Below are 18,819 nucleotides of genomic sequence, written 5' to 3'. Positions count from 1 at the left end.
TATAATTATTAGGGTTACAAGGTTTGATATATGTAAACTAGAACAGCCTGTCCTAATGACATTGAACCTCCTGGCAACCTTAGTCCTAAAAATCTTTGTTCTGGTTTTAATCTGATACCGTCAGTGGTCTAATCTTGAAATAATCTCTGCTTGCATTTGTATAAACATTAGAAACACAGTGTGTCCTTTGTTTAGCAAATGAGCAGAGGCAGCAAATGTAATTTTTCTGGAGGGTGTATTACTTATAGAAGAATGCGGCTGTCCAGAAATAAATGCAGTACAAAAATGTACCTTGAGAGGGAGAAATGACTTTGGTTTGTTATGGTCAAGGTTAACTATAATGCAGAACTGTTGTGTGTGTCATCTATAGAGAGAGCAATATAACTTGGCATAAACTTACATATAGGTCTGGTATTTTTTGGCCCAATGGTTTCCTTCTGCTTCTTTTGAAATTGCAGCTTTATCAGTACTGGTTTCTACTGGGCTATGGTGCCAGGAGCCTAAATTACCACTACCTGGGATTTTCCAAATTGTGCAAGACCTGCCTTCCTTTCCTCATCTAGTTCAGCCATTACAACAGCAGTCCTTGACCTAGGAACACAGACCACAGTCTGACTAGTAGGCATCACCACTGTGTGATGGCTGTGACCTCAATCCTCCTCTAACTCTAATTATGTTTAATTAGGAAACTTAGATCTTCTTCTGATTTACAGCTGATAGGGGGGTGGGATTATGCCTGTGGGAAGAAGTGTAGGAGGTGAGGAGGACCAGAGGGGGAGGTATTCGTTGGACTATAAAGGGGAAAGATAAGGGAATTACATGTTGAGTTTAGATAGGAGTTTGAGAAGGATGTACTCCTTTGGTTAAACTCATAAGAATTGCCCTCATCCTGTCTGTGTCAAAAAACCCCAAAAGGCTGGGTGGACTGTCTACAGCTTTAGTCCACTCCAGATAGAAGGCTAAGGCTCGCTTCCAATCCAAGATAAACAGCACACTCTCACCAGGATGGGCATATGGTTTTGAGAAAAATGGAAGAACGATTGACTGATTAAGATGGAACTCCGACAGTACCTTGGGAAGGAACTTAGGTTGCGTGTGAAGAACTACTTTTTTGTGGTGAAACTTAGTGTACAATGGGCCAGCTGCTAGGGCTTAAAGCTCTCGGTGGGCAACTCGGTGGTCTTTTACGCCAATGCAGGGTGTAACTGAGATAGATTATTTGAAGTGCCCTCCAGTTGGAGGTTACAAGAGGCCACCTGTGCTGGAAAAAATTCAGCTTCTCCCCTACCAGTAGGCCATTCGGGATGGTTACTTTGAGTGCAACAATGCTCTCTTGGAGCCAGTCAAAAGCTTGTCCCTTGCTTCGACTGGGGTAACGGCCAGGTATTCTGAGGATGGGGTGGGAGAGGCCAAGAATGCTGGGCCTGGGGCTGCTGGGCAGAATGGGAAGGCAGCAGGAGCCTACGCATTTGAAAGTAGTAGGTTCATCTCTAGTCCCACTCAAAAACCTCTGTGAAGAAGAGGATGTAGCTGAAGAATGCCGAGATAGAGTTTGGATGGTGTCTGTATGTTTCTTTATGAGGTCAGCAACCTCCTGCACCTTATTTCCAAACAAATTACCACCCTGGCAAGGCATGTCCGCCAACCTCTCCAGAACCACCAGTTTAAAGTTAGAGACACGCAGCCATGAGAGTCTATGTATCCCCATACCCATAGCGTAGAATCTAGACACTATCAGAACAGAGCTCTGTGGCTTTCTCCTGTAGGAGAATATCTGCAAGACTTAGTGTACTGCGAACCAAAGACTGCAACAAAAGGCTCGTATAGAGCTAGTAGGACAGGTTGGGGGCAATGAGTATCAAGGCCTGAAAAGTTTTCCTCCAAAATGAATCTAGTTCCATGACCTTTCTACCTGGGGGCGCCGAGGCATGAGTCCTGGAATTCCTAGCTCGTTTGAGAGTGGATTTGACCACCAGAGAGTGGCGTGGCAGTTGAGTCCTCTTGAATCTGAGAGCTTTCTGGATATGATACTGTGTATCCACCTTCTTAGAAGCAACCTGCACTGAGAAGGGAGATTCCCAGTTCTTCATCAGTGCATCCTTAAGGATAGGATGCAATGGTATAGTGACTCTTCCTTAAGAGGAGACTCATAATGCAGGACAGACCACATCTTCACCATGGGCTATTTGTCCATTTCTAACTTAAATGATATGGTAGAAGCCATCTTCCTGATAAAACTGGTGAAAGAGAGACCCTCAGATGGATAGTTACATCTCTTTTGAGATGGGGAGGGATCAGAAGTATCTCATGACTCCTCCTCGGAGAAGTAATATGAGTCCTCCTCTGAGTCTAATGAGTAGTCCAATCAGACTCTTCACCATACTCAGGTTGTACTGAGTCTGTTCCTGACTCAACTTAGTGGATCCATGTCCACGCCCTGAAGAGTCCTGAGGTACAGCCCTATTCTTTGACTCCAGGAAAGCTTCCTTCCTCAACGTTGAGAGTTGTTACTGTATGTGTCAAGGTTGACATTGATACCCTTTGTTGTACAGGAGTTGCAAATCTCTGCAGTGGCATTGAAGGAGCCTCAGGAAGAACCTGGGTTTGATCCACAGTTGGTTCAAGTTCCTTCAATGCCTGAGTGATTTGCAACTGCTCATCGAAGGAAGGCATTGGCAAAAGCAGAGGAGTCTGAAGAAAGACAGCCCAAAAAAGCGTCAGTGTTGGACCAGTAGTGAGGACCTGGCTGCTGGGAGACTTTTGCAGTGGCATCTCTTCTTGAGTACCGGTAATGCTGATGTCATGGTACTCCCAGCAATGTGCATTGATGAGGACCAATGCTTATGCTTCTGGGCTTCCCCCAATGCACAGCATTATGGTCCTTCAGTGAATTTATTTATTTATTTATTGCATTTGTATTCCACATTTTCCCACCTTTTTGCGGGCTCAGTGTGGCTTACAATACATTATGAATGATGGAAATACAGTTTGTTACAATTCGGTTATGGATTACATTGTGAAGAGTTATACGAGACAAAATCAAAGTATCGTTAAGGAATATATCAATGGAAAAGAACATTGAAACATTGGAAGGAAACAACGGGAAACTAAAGGGCAATATATAATAACGAAAAACATATGGTATACATTTTCTATAATTAAAGGTATGAGTGTGGTGAGATTTCAGGATTGAGAATTCATAAGTGGATGTGTTGATGTATAACTGAACAGTGAGTGTGGATTTTATATGACATCAAACCTGTGCATGTTTTCGGTGACGGGTCCAATGCTAACCAGTCCCAGGGCTACTCTCAGCGCCTGATTTCAAAAGAGGTAGAGACTTCCTCGATACCAGTGCACTCCCAGTGAATGTCGAAGTCTTGGCAGCCATTGAGATCGATGCTTCTGCTGCCGAAGTAGATCTATCAGCCATCGAGGAGCCAAAAGGCTTCTCCTGTTGAACCTGCCATGCCCTCTGTGATCTCAGCTGCATTTGCAAACAGAAAGAACAACAGTTAGGCTTATGGTCAGATCCAAGGCACACGATGCACCAGTTGTGCGGATCCATTATAGAAATCACCTGATTACATTGGGAGCATAATTTGAAGCCACTGGGGGTTTTCTTGGACATCAAGAAAAAAATCATGGCCAAATTACTCCTCAACTTTGAACCAGGAAAAGAGGCAGTGTTCAAATTGAGGTTAGGGCTTGCAGTATGCGAAAAATAAAGAAAACTTTAAGGGCCAAAATAACTAAAAGAAATTAAAGGGAAATTGAAGAAAAAGGTAAAAAAGAAAAAATTATCCTACTGGACAGAAAAAACCCGCTCGATAAGGCACTATTAGTAAGCACTGTGAGGAGAAAATTATGACGCCTCTCTGCTCTGTGAAAAAACGAAGACTGAAGGATCTGTGCTCGCGTGTCAGGCACCAGCGCATGTGCAGTGGGACGCTGCTAGAAAGCTCTTCATCTTACTAGTCATCATCTGCACCAGGCTCCAACGAATGACATCATCTAGCTGTGAGAATACGACAGCCTGCTTATATTCAGAGTAATATTTCCTCCTATTCATTTTAAAGTATTACCATGTAACTTCATTGAGTGTCCTCTAGTCTTTGTACTTTTTGAAAGAATAAAAAATAGATTCACTTTTACCCGACATGCCAGGGGATTCAGTATCCTTTTGCACCAAGGATGTATCTCCAGAGACTTTTGCCCAGGAGGGAACAATTAGGATGGCCGTTGTAGTTGGAGATTTGATCATTAGGCATGTAGATAGCTGGGTGGCTAGTGGACCTGAGGATCACTTTGGTCACTTATTTCTGCCTGGTGTGAAAGTGGTGAACCTCATGCGTCACCTAGATAAGATTTTTGACAGCGCTGGGGAGGAGCCAGCTGACTTGGTACGTGTGGATACCGATGACATAGGAAAATGTGGGAGCAAGGTTCTGGAAGCCAAATGTACACTCTTAGGTAGAAAGTTGAAATCCAGAACCTATAAGGTAGCATTTTCAGAAGTGCTTCTTGTTCCATGGGCAGGATCCAAGAAACAGGCAGAGCTCCAGAGTCTCAATGCGTCGATGAGGTGATGGAACAGGGAGGAGGGTTTCAGATTTGTTAGGAACTGGGCAACATTTTGAGGAAAAATGTGCTCCACCTTAACCAAGGTGGAACCAGGCTGCTGGCATCAACATTTTAAAAGGTGATAAAGCAGCTTTTAAACTAGAAACTGGGGGAAGGCTGACAATCACTTAAGGTATCTTTAAAAGATTTCACCAAAACAGGGAAGATAGGACATCCAGATAGTGAGGTTGCAATAGAGACAATAAGGTGTCTTTAAATAAAGAGCAGATACATTTTAAAGATTGCAAATTGTCACTGGGGGAAGGCTGATAGTCACTCAAAAGCACGGAACAAATTATATCACAGTGATAGTGTGGATTGAATTGGGGGGGGGGGGTAGCATTATATGTTAAGGAGGGCCCTGAATCGAATACACTAAAGATTCTGCAGGATACAAAACACATCTTGGAATCCCTATGGATAGAAATTGCACTTGTAATGGGGAAAAGGATAGTGATAGGAGTGTACTACCGTCCACCTGGCCAGGATGAATAGACAGATGCAGAAATGTTATCAGAAATTAGGAGGGCTAACATACTGGGGAACACAATAATAATGGGTGATTTCAATTACCTTGATATTTACTGGGTAAATGTAAAATTAGGGCATGCTAAGGAGGTAAAATTCCTTGATGACTGCTTTATGAAGTAGCTGATTCATTAACCAACAAAAGGGGAACGACCTAGTCCTTAGTGGAGCACTTGATCTGGTGCAGGAGATAATGGTCTTGAGGCCTCTTGATAACAGTGATCATAACATGATCAGATCTGATATAATATCTGGAGTAAGTACACACAGGAAATCCAATATATTAGCATTTAACTTTCAAAAAGGAGACTATGATAAAATGAGGATGATGTTAAAAAAAAATCTTAGAGGAGCAGGTCAAAGATTTATATCAGGCATGGATGCTATTCAAAAATACCATCCTGGAAGCCCAGCCAGATATATTCCATGATACCAAATTCTGTAATAGGGTGGACACCCTGGAGGGTGTGGATGACATGAGGAATACCTCAGTGGTGTCAATATACAGGAGGCGAGCCTTTTTCAAATGAAGGAAAACTCTGGAATGAGGGGCCATACGATGAAGTTAAGGGGAAATAGACTTAGGAGGAATCTAAGAAAATATTCTTTCACTGAAAGGGTTGTGGATGCGTGGAATGGCATCCCGGTGGAGACAAGGACTGTGTCAGAACTGAAGAAAGCGTGGGACAAGGACTATGTCAGAATTTAAGAAAGCGTGGGACAGGCATGTGGGATCCCTTAGGAAAGGAAAAGTTAGTGGTTATTGATGGTGGGCAGTCTGGATTGGCCATCTGGCCCTTATCTGCCATCATGTTCTATGTTTCCAGGTAAACAAGGATTGCACATGCTACTACATCTGGATTTTGTTGGTTGATTAGAAATTTTCTGGTGCATTATTGATTCACTTTTATGTAAATACTAACCAAAGTCCGAGGGAAAATAGTCAAAACTCAATCTTTCATATAGAAATTTTTTTTACTTTATATTATTTTCTCTTATTAAACACAATGGACTAGATTCTATATATTGTGCCTCGGTTTCCGCACAGAAATCAAAGCATCTTCTAAAGTATGCTTTAATTGAGATGTACGTTATAGAATACACCAGGTGCTTCTCTGTGCGACTGAATTTAGTCATGGTCAATTACTCCAACTAAAACCTGGTGTAAATCCTGACGCCTAAATTAGGCACGAAATGGGTGCATTCTGTAACAACATGCCTAGATTTTAGAAACGCCCATGACCCGCCCATTGCATGCCCATGACCAAGCCTACTTTTCAGCTATGCAACTCAGAATTTACGTGCTGCACCATGTTACAGAATACGCTTAGCAAGTGGTTGGCATAAATTCTAAGTAATGCCAATTAGTACTGATAATTGCATGTTAACATCCAATTATCAGCGCTGATTAGCTTGTTAACTAATTATGCACATCGTTATAGAATATGCTTCGATTGCCACACGGAAATCGAGGTGCAATATATAGAATCCTGGGGAATATGTAGCACAGTGTATATTTAAGGTGGATAGGGAGACCCTCAGAAGTGTAACTCACCCATGCAGCATTCCAGAACTTCTGGAATTGCTATAGAGGGTGGACAAGTTTCTCAGTCACCAGATCTCCCATTCTGTCATGATCACCCACATGACTCTATTGCCAGCCCTATATTATGACCAATAAACATTGGTATCTTACTCAAAATGTTTTACAAATCCTATCATCCTAATAATGTATCTTCTTGAAAACACACTGATGATAATAATACTGATAATGTCCCTTTTTAAACACACTGTGAAACATCCAGCATTCAGGATAACAGTAAAAGCATTCAAGCTTATATGCTATAAATCTTATAAGGTTAAACACTTATTTCAAGGTTGCTAGGTGTGAACTTTCCTACCTGGCAGTGCTTATTGTATAAATATTGGGAAAACACCTAGCATTCACCTAGCATTCTCTCACTTCTCCCCTCACCTGCCCTGGATCCTTCAGTCTGTTTTTATGCCATTTTCATGCTGAAACTGAGCTGCACAGTTACATGTATTCAATTCTCTGGAAAATGTATCCAGCAATGGCATCTGTGCTGTGAAAACACCCATAAAAATTTGGGGTCTTTTTGTACTCTCATAGAACCTCTAATTAACTGGAAAATAAATATTTATAAACCCCTCAGAAGAGAAACCTGAGGTATGTTTTAAGAGTAAGTTTGTGGTAACTTGAGCAAGGGTGGGCCTGGAGCCGGGACAAACTGGAGCCACACAATGGGTGCAGACAAAGGAAAATACTGTTTATTATAAGTATCAGGTAAGGGTCGTGTTCCATTCCCAGGTAGGGAAGAGAAAATGAACACAAAAATGTTCCTTAGATGTAGTAAGGTTTTCCAGTGGCCTGCTCCTGCAGGGTCATGGCATACATTACTGTCTCTCAGCATGGCAGCACACTTTAATTGTCTCTGGCTTGGTTCCCCAGAGTTACCAGTGTAGTCTCTAGCAGTTACTTAGGTCAAAAATCCAAAGTTGCAAGGTTCCAAGTTGAACTTGGCCTACCTGACTGTAGAGGTTATAGTTCACACTTAGGTAGTGGAGGCAAATGTAGCGTCGCTGCTTCACTCTGGGCTTCCTTAACCTAGCTGTGCGCTGGGCTTTTATGCTTCCTGGACCATACCCTCCTCTTTTTCCCTTCCCATGTCACTTCCCTCTTGGGTAGGACTATGGGTTTTAAAGTGGCTCTGACATTGTTAGCAAAATGGTAGTGCCTTATAGACTCCCTCACATACTCTCCACTTAGCTCAATCATACCCATGAGTGCCTGCCATGTCAGATTCCACCTCCCACCTAAAAGAAATCAGCGTTGGCATGACCTTAGCCTGCCCAAAATCGAACCTCAAAAGTAAAGAACTGAAGGCTGAGAAACCACCGCATGATGTGGGCATTTGTCTCCTTGTGGTGAGCCATCCATTTGGGAGGTTCGTGGTCTGTCTAGCAAAACGTGATGTCCCAGCAGATAATACTGGAACATCTCCAAGATCCATTTGACAGCTAGGGCCTCCTTTTTAATCACTGCATGGTTTCACTCCCTAGGAAACAACTTCTGGCTGATGTAGGCCACATGATGTTCTTCAATAACAAGTGTGAAGACTCAACAACACTCTTTAGTGAAAGGAGGAAAAAGATCTCATCATACTGTAGCACTAAGAACACGTGGAGGGGCATAATCGAACGCGAACGCCTATCTCCATGGGCGTCTATGTCCGAAAACGGGTGCGTGAAGAGGCGGGACAGACCGTATTTTCGAAAAAATGGACGTTTTTCAGCTGGGCGTTTGTTTGTTTTTTTAGCGATAATGGAAACTAAAAATGCCCAGCTCAAAAACGTCCTAATCCGAGCCATTTGGTCATGGGAGGGGCCACGATTCGTAGTACACTCGCCCCCCCCTGACATGCCAGGACACCAACTGGGCACCCTAGAGGTCAGTGCGGTGGACTTCAGACAACGCTCCCATATGCATAGCTCCCTTACCACGGGTGCTGAGCACCCAACCCCCAACCCCCCTCCCCCAAAACCCACTACCCACAAATGTACAACACTACCATAGCTCTTAGGGGTGAAGGGGGGCACCTACATGTGGGTACAGTGGGTTTTGGAGGCCTCCCATTTACCAGCACAAGTGTTACAGGTGGGGGGGGATGGGCCTGGGGCCACCTGGCTGAAGTGCACTGCGGTACCCACTAAAAGTGCTCCAGGGACCTGCATACACGCAGGCCTCTAGGACTTGTTGCTGCTGTATAACATTGGCACACCAGTTGACACCTGAAGACTAATCTCTCCGAAAACGTCCTTTATTGGAATAAGCACGCTTACTCACAGTTAACTGCAGATCAGAGGTTGTGCCCCACTGGCAACGAGTCTCCCTGGTACTGAGATTAGCAGTAGGTCAGAGCTGGCAGAATGGTGTACAATGCCCTCTTTCAGCCACATTCAAGGTAAGAACTAAGTTCTGTAACGTGGCTAACACGTGAAAGGGATCTAAAACTGGCTTACAAAAATGGCCACTACCTCATGGACTACCGGAAACAAAACAGGGCACACTCTGACCCAGTAAGCAGAGGGAAAAGCACCATGGGAGTAGAGCCTACCAACTACCAACATCGTGAGCATTTGCCACAAGCTAGTGGAATCACGGAGCCCAATACCCTACACCCATCACAATGCATTGCTGATGTGACTCTGCAGTGCGCATAACAGAAAAGGTGTCACACCCGAGAGCCACATCAGAACCAGGGAAAGGCTGTCACAGGATAGAACACATTCTGCTGTCATGGAGGTGGGTACGGCATTTGAGGCTGGCATACAGGCTGGAAAACAAAGTTTTTAAAGTGGGGGGTTTTTTGGTGGGAGGGGGTTAGTGACCACTGGGGGAGTCCGGGGAGGTCATCCCCGATTCCCTCCAGTGGTCATCTGGTCAGTTGGGACACTTTTTTGGGACCTGTTCGTGAAAAAAAAGGGTCCACAAAAAGTGACCCAAAATCGCAGTAAAAACACCATTTTTTTTTTCGATTATCAGCTAAAGACGCCCATCTCTCCTCGGCCGATAACCACGCCCCAGTTCCGCCTTCACCACGCTCTCAACACGCCCCCATAAACTTTACCCATTTCCGCGACGGATTGCAGTTGGAAACGCCCAAAATCGGCTTTCGATTATATTGATTTGGGTGCCCACGGGAGAAAGACGCCCAGCTCCCGATTTGGGTTGCAAAATAGGTGTTTTTCTCTTTTGATTATAAGCAGAATAGTTCTTCTTCAAATGACTATAAGGCACACAGTTAAAAAGTAATCACAGATCACAAAAAACCTCCTGGAAAAGTTTTTTTTTTTGTTTAATCATTTTTATCTTGCAAAACAATTTTAGAGTTTACTAGTGTGTTTTTGCTCGTGACTAGCAGTGGAGCGACCATTTTCCAGCAGCAGTACAGCTGTTACCAGTGGGTTTCCTTGAAGAAGCCATCACGAAACAGGTCCGTCAGAACTACACTGTTTTGAGCTTTGAAGCTGGGGCTGTTTGCATGAACACTGCTTTATCCAGTTAAGTCCCGGGCTTTCTCTATTTCTTGTTGGGGGACTATATCTGATCGGTTTTTGAGTAAGCGAGTACATTTAAACACACTAGCAAACACTAAAATTGTTTTGCAAGATAAAAATTATTAAACAAAAAGAACATTTTTCCAGGAGGTTTTTTGTGATCTGTGATTACTTTCTAACTGTGTGCCTCAGTCATTTGAAGAAGAGCTATGTGTTCTTATTGCCACAGTATGATGAGACCTTTTTCCTCCTTTCACTAAAGAGTGTTGTTGAGTTTTCACACTTGTTATTGAGTTATCTCACAGTCAGTACTAGTGAAGCGGATATGAGTGAGTTTTGCACATGATGTTCTTCACCATCCACTTCATGGGCTAAGACTGCCCTAAGCCCGACCTCTGATGCATCCGTCTGTACCACAAAAGGCCAGCTTCAGTCCTGGCTGACCAGGACTAGCTCTGATAAGATGGCCTTCTTTAGGGTCTGGAAAGCAGTGACCAGTTCCGACATCCAATGCACCTTCTCAGCGGCTTTCTTCTGCAGGAGGTGGGTCAGTGGCTCCACTTTCACAGCAAACCCTGAAATGAAGTGTCAATAATACCCCACGAGCCCCAGGAAGGCTTGCACCTCGACGTCTCTTTGCCACACTGAACTCTATCCTCAAAGTGCCTTCACCTCCAACCCCCCCTTCACTTCCCCCCCCCCCCCCCAGACTCTGGCTGAGTTCTTTCATGATAAGGTTCACAAGATTAAACTTGAATTCTCAACCAGGTCACCTCCACCTTTCCTTTCCTTAGTCCATTCTCTCCCTCCAACCCCTGCCTCCTTTGCTTCCTTTTCCAAAATCACTGAAGAGGAAACTACACATCTTATTTTCTCCTCGAAACCAACTACTTGTTCCTCTGATCCTATTCCCACCCATCTACTTAACACTATCTCTCCTACTGTCATCCCTTTTATCTGTCATATCCTCAATCTTTCACTGTCCACTGCGACTGTTCCTGATGCCTTCAAAGATGCCGTAGTCACACCACTCCTTAAAAAACCTTCATTGGACCCTACCTGTCCTTCCAACTATCGCCCCATCTCCCTCCTCCCTTTCCTATCCAAGATAATTGAACGTGCTGTTCACCACCGTTGCCTTGACTTTCTTTCATCTCAAGCTATTCTTGATCCACTTCAATCTGGCTTTCGCCCCCTTCATTCAACTGAAACAGCGCTTGCTAAAGTCTCCAATGGTCTGTTCCTGGCCAGATCCAAAGGTCTCTATTCTATACTCATCCTTCTCGATCTATCTGCTGCTTTTGACACTGTTGATCACAGCCTACTCCTTGATACGCTGTCCTCACTTGGATTTCAGGGCTCTGTTCTTTCCTGGTTTTCTTCTTATCTCTCCCAGCGTACCTTTAGCGTATACTCTAGTGGATCCTCCTCTACTTCTATCCCACTGTCAGTTGGTGTACCTCAGGGATCTGTCCTGGGACCTCTTCTTTTCTCCATCTATACCCCTTGGTACTCTGATCTCATCGCATGGTTTTCAGTATCATCTTTACGCTGATGACTCCCAGATCTACCTCTCCACACCAGAAATCTCAGCAGGAATCCAGGCCAAAGTATCAGCTTGCCTGTCTGACATTGCTACCTGGATGTCTCAGCGCCATCTGAAACTAAACATGACCAAGACTGAGCTTCTCATCTTTCCCCCTAAACCAACCTCTCCTCCTCCCCCATTCACTATTTCTGTGGATAACACTCTCATCCTTCCTGTCTCATCAGCTCGTAACCTTGGGGTCATCTTCGACTCCTCCCTCTCCTTCTCTGCATATATTCAGCAAACTGCTAAAACCTGTCATTTCTTTCTCTATAATATCAGCAAAATTCGCCCTTTCCTTTCTGAGCACACTACCAGAACCCTCATCCACACTCTTATCACCTCTCGCTTAGACTATTGCAACTTGCTTCTTACAGGTCTCCCACTTAGCCATCTCTCTCCTCTTCAGTCTGTTCAAAATTCTGCTGCACGACTAATATTCCGCCAGTGTCGTTATGCTCATATTAGCCCTCTCCTCAAGTCACTTCACTGGCTTCCTATCCGTTTCTGCATACAGTTCAAACTCCTCTTATTGACCTAAGTGCATTCACTCTGCAGCTCCTCAGTACCTCTCCACTCTCATCTCTCCCTACATTCCTCCCCGGGAACTCCGTTCACTGGGTAAATCTCTTATCTGCACCCTTCTGACTCCACTGCTAACTCCAGACTCCGTTCCTTTTATCTTGCTGCACCATATGCCTGGAATAGACTTCCTGAGTCGGTACGTCAAGCTCCGTCTCTGGCCGTCTTCAAATCTAAGCTAAAAGCCCACCTTTTTGATGCTGCTTTTAACTCCTAACCCTTATTCACTTTGTTCAGAACCCTTATTTTATCATCCTCACTTTAATATTCCCTTATCTCTTGTTTGTTCTGTCTGTCTGTCCTAATTAGATTGTAAGCTCTGTCAAGCAGGGACTGTCTCTTCATGTTCAAGTGTACAGCGCTGTGTACGTCTAGTAGTGCTTTAGAAATGATAAGTAGTAGTAGTATTTTGTGGTCTGGGGTGATCGCCTTCACCTTCCAAACCTGCCATTTCCTGAGAGAGTACCCTAGGTACTGGACCTCCTGTCCTCCCCGGAAGCATTTCTTCAAATTTGCTGTCAATCCAGCTGTCTGGATCAAGTTGGTCCTCCAGTCTTTGCTGTAAATGATAATGTCATCTAAGCAGGAGGTCAACAAGGCATTGAAATATCTCAGGAGCCCCATGAAGGCAAAAAAGGCAGTACAGTGACCTAGAATAGACCTTGAAGAGTCACAAAATCTGTCTTTTCCTTGGCAGCTGGATTGAAGGGCATCTGCCAGTACTCTTTGGTCAGGTCCAGTGTTGATATGAACCGGGCTTCTTCCAGTCTTTCGATGAGTTCATCGACCCTTGGCATTGGGCAGTTCTCCAGTTTGGAGACAGCATTAACTCTCTGGAAGTCAATGCAGAACAGGAGACTTCCATCCAATTTAGGCACCAGCACAATGGGTAATGACCAATTACTGGTGGATTCTTCAATAACACTTAAGTATAGCATTTCAGATTCTTTCTCCACTACCTGCTGATGGGCTTCTGGGATCCAGTATGGGTGCTGTTGGACCACCACACCTGGCATGGTGATGACATCATGGGTCACAAGGTGAAGCCAGCACAGCATGTTGGAGAAGATGTCCTGGTTCTGGTGGACCAACTGTTCCAGGTCAGCTCTCTATGAGGCTAAAAGCTGCTTGCCAAACAGAATGTGCAAGGGCTTGGGCTGTGTCGGAACATCTGGACCCAAATTGTACTTGTGAACTTGGGCCGTAGTTATCTGGATCCACTTCTTCAAGAGATTGATGTGGAAAATGTTTTATTTTCCTTCTCCTGCCCAGCTGGGCTATCTTAAAGTTGACAGGGCCTGTTTTCTCTACTATCTTGTAAGACCCTTGCTATTTACATAGCAGTTTACTTTCTAACAAGGGCAGAAGAACTAAAACTCTGCTCCCTGACTGGAAGGTCTACTGATTGGCCTTTTGGTTGGGCTTGTCTCATCTCAGCCTTCTCCAAGAAGAGTTTGGCAGCCTTGCCAGCTTTCATTAGTTTTTTCTGTGTGATAACTAGGGTTCTTCCTCCCAGGCTGGGTTCCTCCTCCCGTTCCTTGACGTTTCCGTTCATATAACAATTCAAACAATTGAACTCTTGAACAGCAAACAGTATATACAGGAGCAGGGTGTCCCAGTTCTTCCCATAGTCAGCCACAGACCCTCAGTATTTGCTTAAGAATCTTGTAAAAGCATTCTATCAGACTGTCTATCTATGGATGATCTACCGATGTCCGCAAGGTCTTTACTTTTAGCAGGGCACACACTTGCTTCATGACTCGACATAAAAATGGTGCTGCCTTGGTCAATCAATATCTCGGTAGGAATCCTCATGTAGGAGAAAACTTCCCAAAGAGCGCTGGACACAGTGGTAATCTTCGTATTATGCAGTGCGATGTCCTCTGGATAGCGGGTTACATAATCCAGGATTACTAGAATATACTTGTTGTTACAAGTGGTTCATTCCAGTGGATCTAAGAAATCCATAGCCACCCTGTCAAATGGGGCATTGACAATGGGCATCAGCATGAGAGCGGCAGGTGGAACCCTCGCAGGACTGCTCAGCTGTCAAGTAGGGCGGGATTGACGGAAGAGCAATACTTGTTTGTGTACACTCCACCAGAAAAACTGGGCCAGGATCCATTCCTGAGTTTTCTCCTCCCCTAAGTGACCTCCTAACAGATGACTGTGTGCTAATTTCATGACCTGCCTGTGATGTGTGGGACTACGTCTTCCTTCTCCAGAGTTCCCTTGGTCACCCTATACAATAAATCATTCTTTACTATGAAATACTAGGACTAGGGGGCACGCAATGAAGCTATAGAGTAGCACATTTAAAATTAATTGAAAAAAATATTTCACTCAACATGTAATTATACTCTGGAATCCATTGCCAGAGAATGTAGTAAAAGCAGTTAGCTTAGCAGAGTTTAAAAAGGTTTGGATATCTTCCTGAAAGAAAAGTCCATAAGCCATCATTAAAATGGACTTGGGGAAAATCCACTGCTTATTTCTAGGATAAGCAGCATAAAATGTATTGTACTGTTTTGGGATCTTGCCAGGTACTTGTAACCTGGATTGACCACTGTTGGAAACAGGATGCTGGGCTTGATGGACCTTCGGTCTGTCCCAATATGCCAGTACGTATGTACTTATATGGGGGAGGTACCTTAGAAGGGTCCCGGATGTCCACAGGGTTCCCATCTACCATTACAACTTTGGCCTGGGCTTCTTTAAGGGATTTGTTCTCTTCCTGAGCCCTCTTAAAATTTCCCATGGCCCCTTCCCCACTCTACTCAGACAGACTGTCTAAAGGGTTTGGACATCTTCCCCTGACCCTCGGTCTTTATCAACTGCAGCCCCTAAGTTTAATGGGCAGCGCCATTTCTCTAACCGCCACTGTTGGTGGGGCTTAGGCAGTTTTAGGTTCTCAGTGTACAAATCGGGATCTTGCTGTGTTGAGTCTCTGACTACCTGGATGATTGCCAGTAAGCTGCCTCTTAATCTGTCAAACACAGAGGCAGTAGTTCTCTCTAGAATCCCTTTGCTAAATCTGCCTGGTATCTTGGTGTTAGAACATCAAACCATTTGTAATTCCTCAGCAAGTACTGTATGATGTCTTGGGGTTAGGCCCCAAACTGGAAATGTGATACAATTGATAGTTTTATAAACTGCATATTTTACACAGGCTGGTTTTTACTTGAATGCCCTAATTTCTATACAGTTGTGCGTTGTAAGAGGCCCTTTTACTAAGCTGAAGTAGGACTACCGCTGCAATAGCATATGGCAAATTGGCCCTACTGCTGGGCTACTGCTGAAGTCTGGCGATAGTGCCGGCGTGTGCCATGCACCATTTACGGCACTCAAAATTTTTAACATTTTTTTAGCACCGAGGGCTTACCCTGTGGTAATCGGGCAGCACTGTGCACTGCCCAGTTAGCACAGGAACCCTAAATAGGAGGTGGTAAGGGCTCCCCTAGGAAATAGCCACACAGAAAGTGCTTAACTTACCACATAACCATTTCTGTTAAAAAAAAAATCCTTTTACTTGCTGCGATAAAAGAGGGCATACAGCAAACCCACAGTGCCACGCCACAGCAGGGGTTCTTTTACGGCAGCTTGGTAAAAGGACCCCTATGACTCATCTCCATTTAGACTACTGTCAGTTTATTTTGAGATACCTGCTTCAATTGTTCAAAATGCACCAACCACATCATTCCTAGTCTTTTGCTGTTGCACTGTCGACCCACTCATTTACATTTATAGTTTTAAGTTGTGGTGCTATTATTTGTTACTGTATGAATTAACACCTTCATTGTTGAAATATCTGCTGATTGTATATATGCTTATGTGTACCTTGCATTCTTCCTCTCAAGGGTTGTTAAATTGGAACATAAGACAAGCACTGCTGAATCAGACCAAGGTCCAGCGAGCCCAACATTCTGTCTCCAACAGTAGGCCACTCTGGCTTACAAGTTCCCAGCAGATCCTAAAAAGTAGATTTGCTTTCTCATAGAAGATTTCAAGGGATGAACAAAGACTTTTGCAAGGTTACTTAAATAAAAAATTTTGTATGGACTTTTCCTCCAGGAACGTGTCCAAACCTCTTTTGAATCCCACTATGTTTGTTGTCTTGATCACATCCTGTGGCAATAGATTCTACAGCTTAGTTATGCATTGCATGAAAAAGAAAATCTTTCTACAATTTGTTTATAGACTGCGTTCATTATTTTCATGGAATATCCTCTTTTTGTGTTGTTTGACAGGTTAAAGTGCTGTGAAATCCTGATCTCACTCCTACTCCTCAGTTGGTGGTCCAAGGTTTTGGAACTTTTTGCCTATTCATCTTTGTTTTAAGGCTGATTTATTGTGTTTTTGTAAAAATGTCAAGATTTACCTATTTTTATAAATCTTTTTGTTTGCTTTTTAGCTGCATCCTGATTAGGTTGTGTATTTTTTAAAATTGTTATTAATTATTATTATTACTTAAGAACTGTGTGTTTGTATTGTCTTTTTGCAGTCATAAGTTGTTCATTGATTTATCTTTCATTTTTTCTTATGTTTGTTGTTATCCACCTAGAATTTAAGATGTTCAGAACGTAAATTACTAATAAGTAAATAGATGCCCTGAGAGCTTTTGAGAGAGGGAGAGAATGTGGTGAGAATGTTCTGGTTCATCAGTGGAGGGGATGTGAAAAGAGAATTTCTGGGGTGGTAGTGGGTATGTGGAGAGAGTTTTATGGGAATTGAAGTGTGACGATTGAACCTAGGAAGGGAGTAGAAAGAACTGGAACAGAAGATGAAGGGGGAATAGGAGGACCCAAGATGAGGGTGAAGGTATTCAAAGAAGGGGAGAGAGAGCATATAAGTACATAAGTACATAAGTAGTGCCATACTGGGAAAGACCAAAGGTCCATCTAGCCCAGCATCCTGTCACCGACAGTGGCCAATCCAGGTCAAGGGCACCTGGCACGCTCCCCAAACGTAAAAACATTCCAGACAAGTTATACCTAAAAATGCGGAATTTTTCCAAGTCCATTTAATAGCGGTCTATGGACTTGTCCTTTAGGAATCTATCTAACCCCTTTTTAAACTCCGTCAAGCTAACCGCCCGTACCACGTTCTCCGGCAATGAATTCCAGAGTCTAATTACACGTTGGGTGAAGAAAAATTTTCTCCGATTCGTTTTAAATTTACCACACTGTAGCTTCAACTCATGCCCTCTAGTCCTAGTATTTTTGGATAGCGTGAACAGTCGCTTCACATCCACCCGATCCATTCCACTCATTATTTTATACACTTCTATCATATCTCCCCTCAGCCGTCTCTTCTCCAAGCTGAAAAGCCCTAGCCTTCTCAGCCTCTCTTCATAGGAAAGTCGTCCCATCCCCACTATCATTTTCGTCGCCCTTCGCTGTACCTTTTCCAATTCTACTATATCTTTTTTGAGATACGGAGACCAGTACTGAACACAATACTCCAGGTGCGGTCGCACCATGGAGCGATACAACGGCATTATAACATCCGCACACCTGGACTCCATACCCTTCCTAATAACACCCAACATTCTATTCGCTTTCCTAGCCGCAGCAGCACACTGAGCAGAAGGTTTCAGCGTATCATCGACGACGACACCCAGATCCCTTTCTTGATCCGTAACTCCTAACGCGGAACCTTGCAAGCATCAGGGATTGCTGGGCAGGGATTAGGGAGGGAAGACAGTACCTTGGATATGAGGATCCAGGAGAAAGAGAGAAATGGGGCTGGATATATAGAGGGGAGAGAGAGGGAGAAAGGTTCTTTGGTGAAGCAGAAAAGATGTGGGATGGAGTGTGAGAGAGAGGACCCTAGATTTCTAAGGGGGGGGGGGGGATAAGAATCCAGGGAAATAAAGTAGGAGGAAAGGGATGGGCAATAGTGGAAAAAGCATGTGAGAGAGAAAAAGAGCAAGAGGAATGCAGGTTGGCAGGAAGAGGAAGAGGAAAGCAGCAGAAAAAGAGAGCTGAAACAGAGAAGAAAGAAGTGAAAGTATTAAATTATACACCACGAAGGAAGGAGACAAAAGGAAGATAAAGAAATGGGAAGAAAGGAAACCAGACAGAAAGAGATAGAGAGAACAATGCTAGAATAGAAACAAGACCAAAGAATGAGGGAAAAAAGACACTGAGCCAGAAAAATCAAGTCAGTGACAGCAAAGTTGGAAGCTATTTTATAAGGATGGGCAGCCCAAACTTTTTTTAGTTTTCATTTTCCTATGTCATGTGCAGCTTTGCTGATTTTGTTTTGTTATAGTTAGACTTCATTTTCATTCCAGGAGCAATGTTATTTGTAAAGAGTGCACACCATTTGCAAAGAGGGCACACAATTTCCCAATAGTGCACGCATGGGTAATGGTTCACACATGTACCAATTGTTTGAACATGGGCACACTATCAGGA

At 43.8% G+C, this 18,819-nt stretch overlaps 1 protein-coding gene across 1 annotated transcript in view; it reads left to right on the top strand.

The window, feature by feature from the left end:
• The window catches only part of SUSD1 (sushi domain containing 1), a 326,856-nt gene extending 309,619 nt beyond the window's left edge, over positions 1 to 17,237 (top strand). Inside the window, exon 23 of the mRNA XM_030191973.1 lies at positions 16,648 to 17,237. The gene's annotated coding sequence lies outside the window, so the exon portion shown is untranslated. The remainder of the gene's footprint in view (positions 1 to 16,647) is intronic.
• The last annotated feature ends 1,582 nt before the right edge of the window (positions 17,238 to 18,819 follow it).

The sequence above is a fragment of the Microcaecilia unicolor genome, chromosome 2 (assembly GCF_901765095.1).
Source record: "Microcaecilia unicolor chromosome 2, aMicUni1.1, whole genome shotgun sequence".
NCBI classification, from domain to species: Eukaryota; Metazoa; Chordata; class Amphibia; order Gymnophiona; family Siphonopidae; genus Microcaecilia; species Microcaecilia unicolor.
Note: the sequence above shows the minus strand (reverse complement) of the source record. Positions and strands in the feature narration are given on the sequence as shown.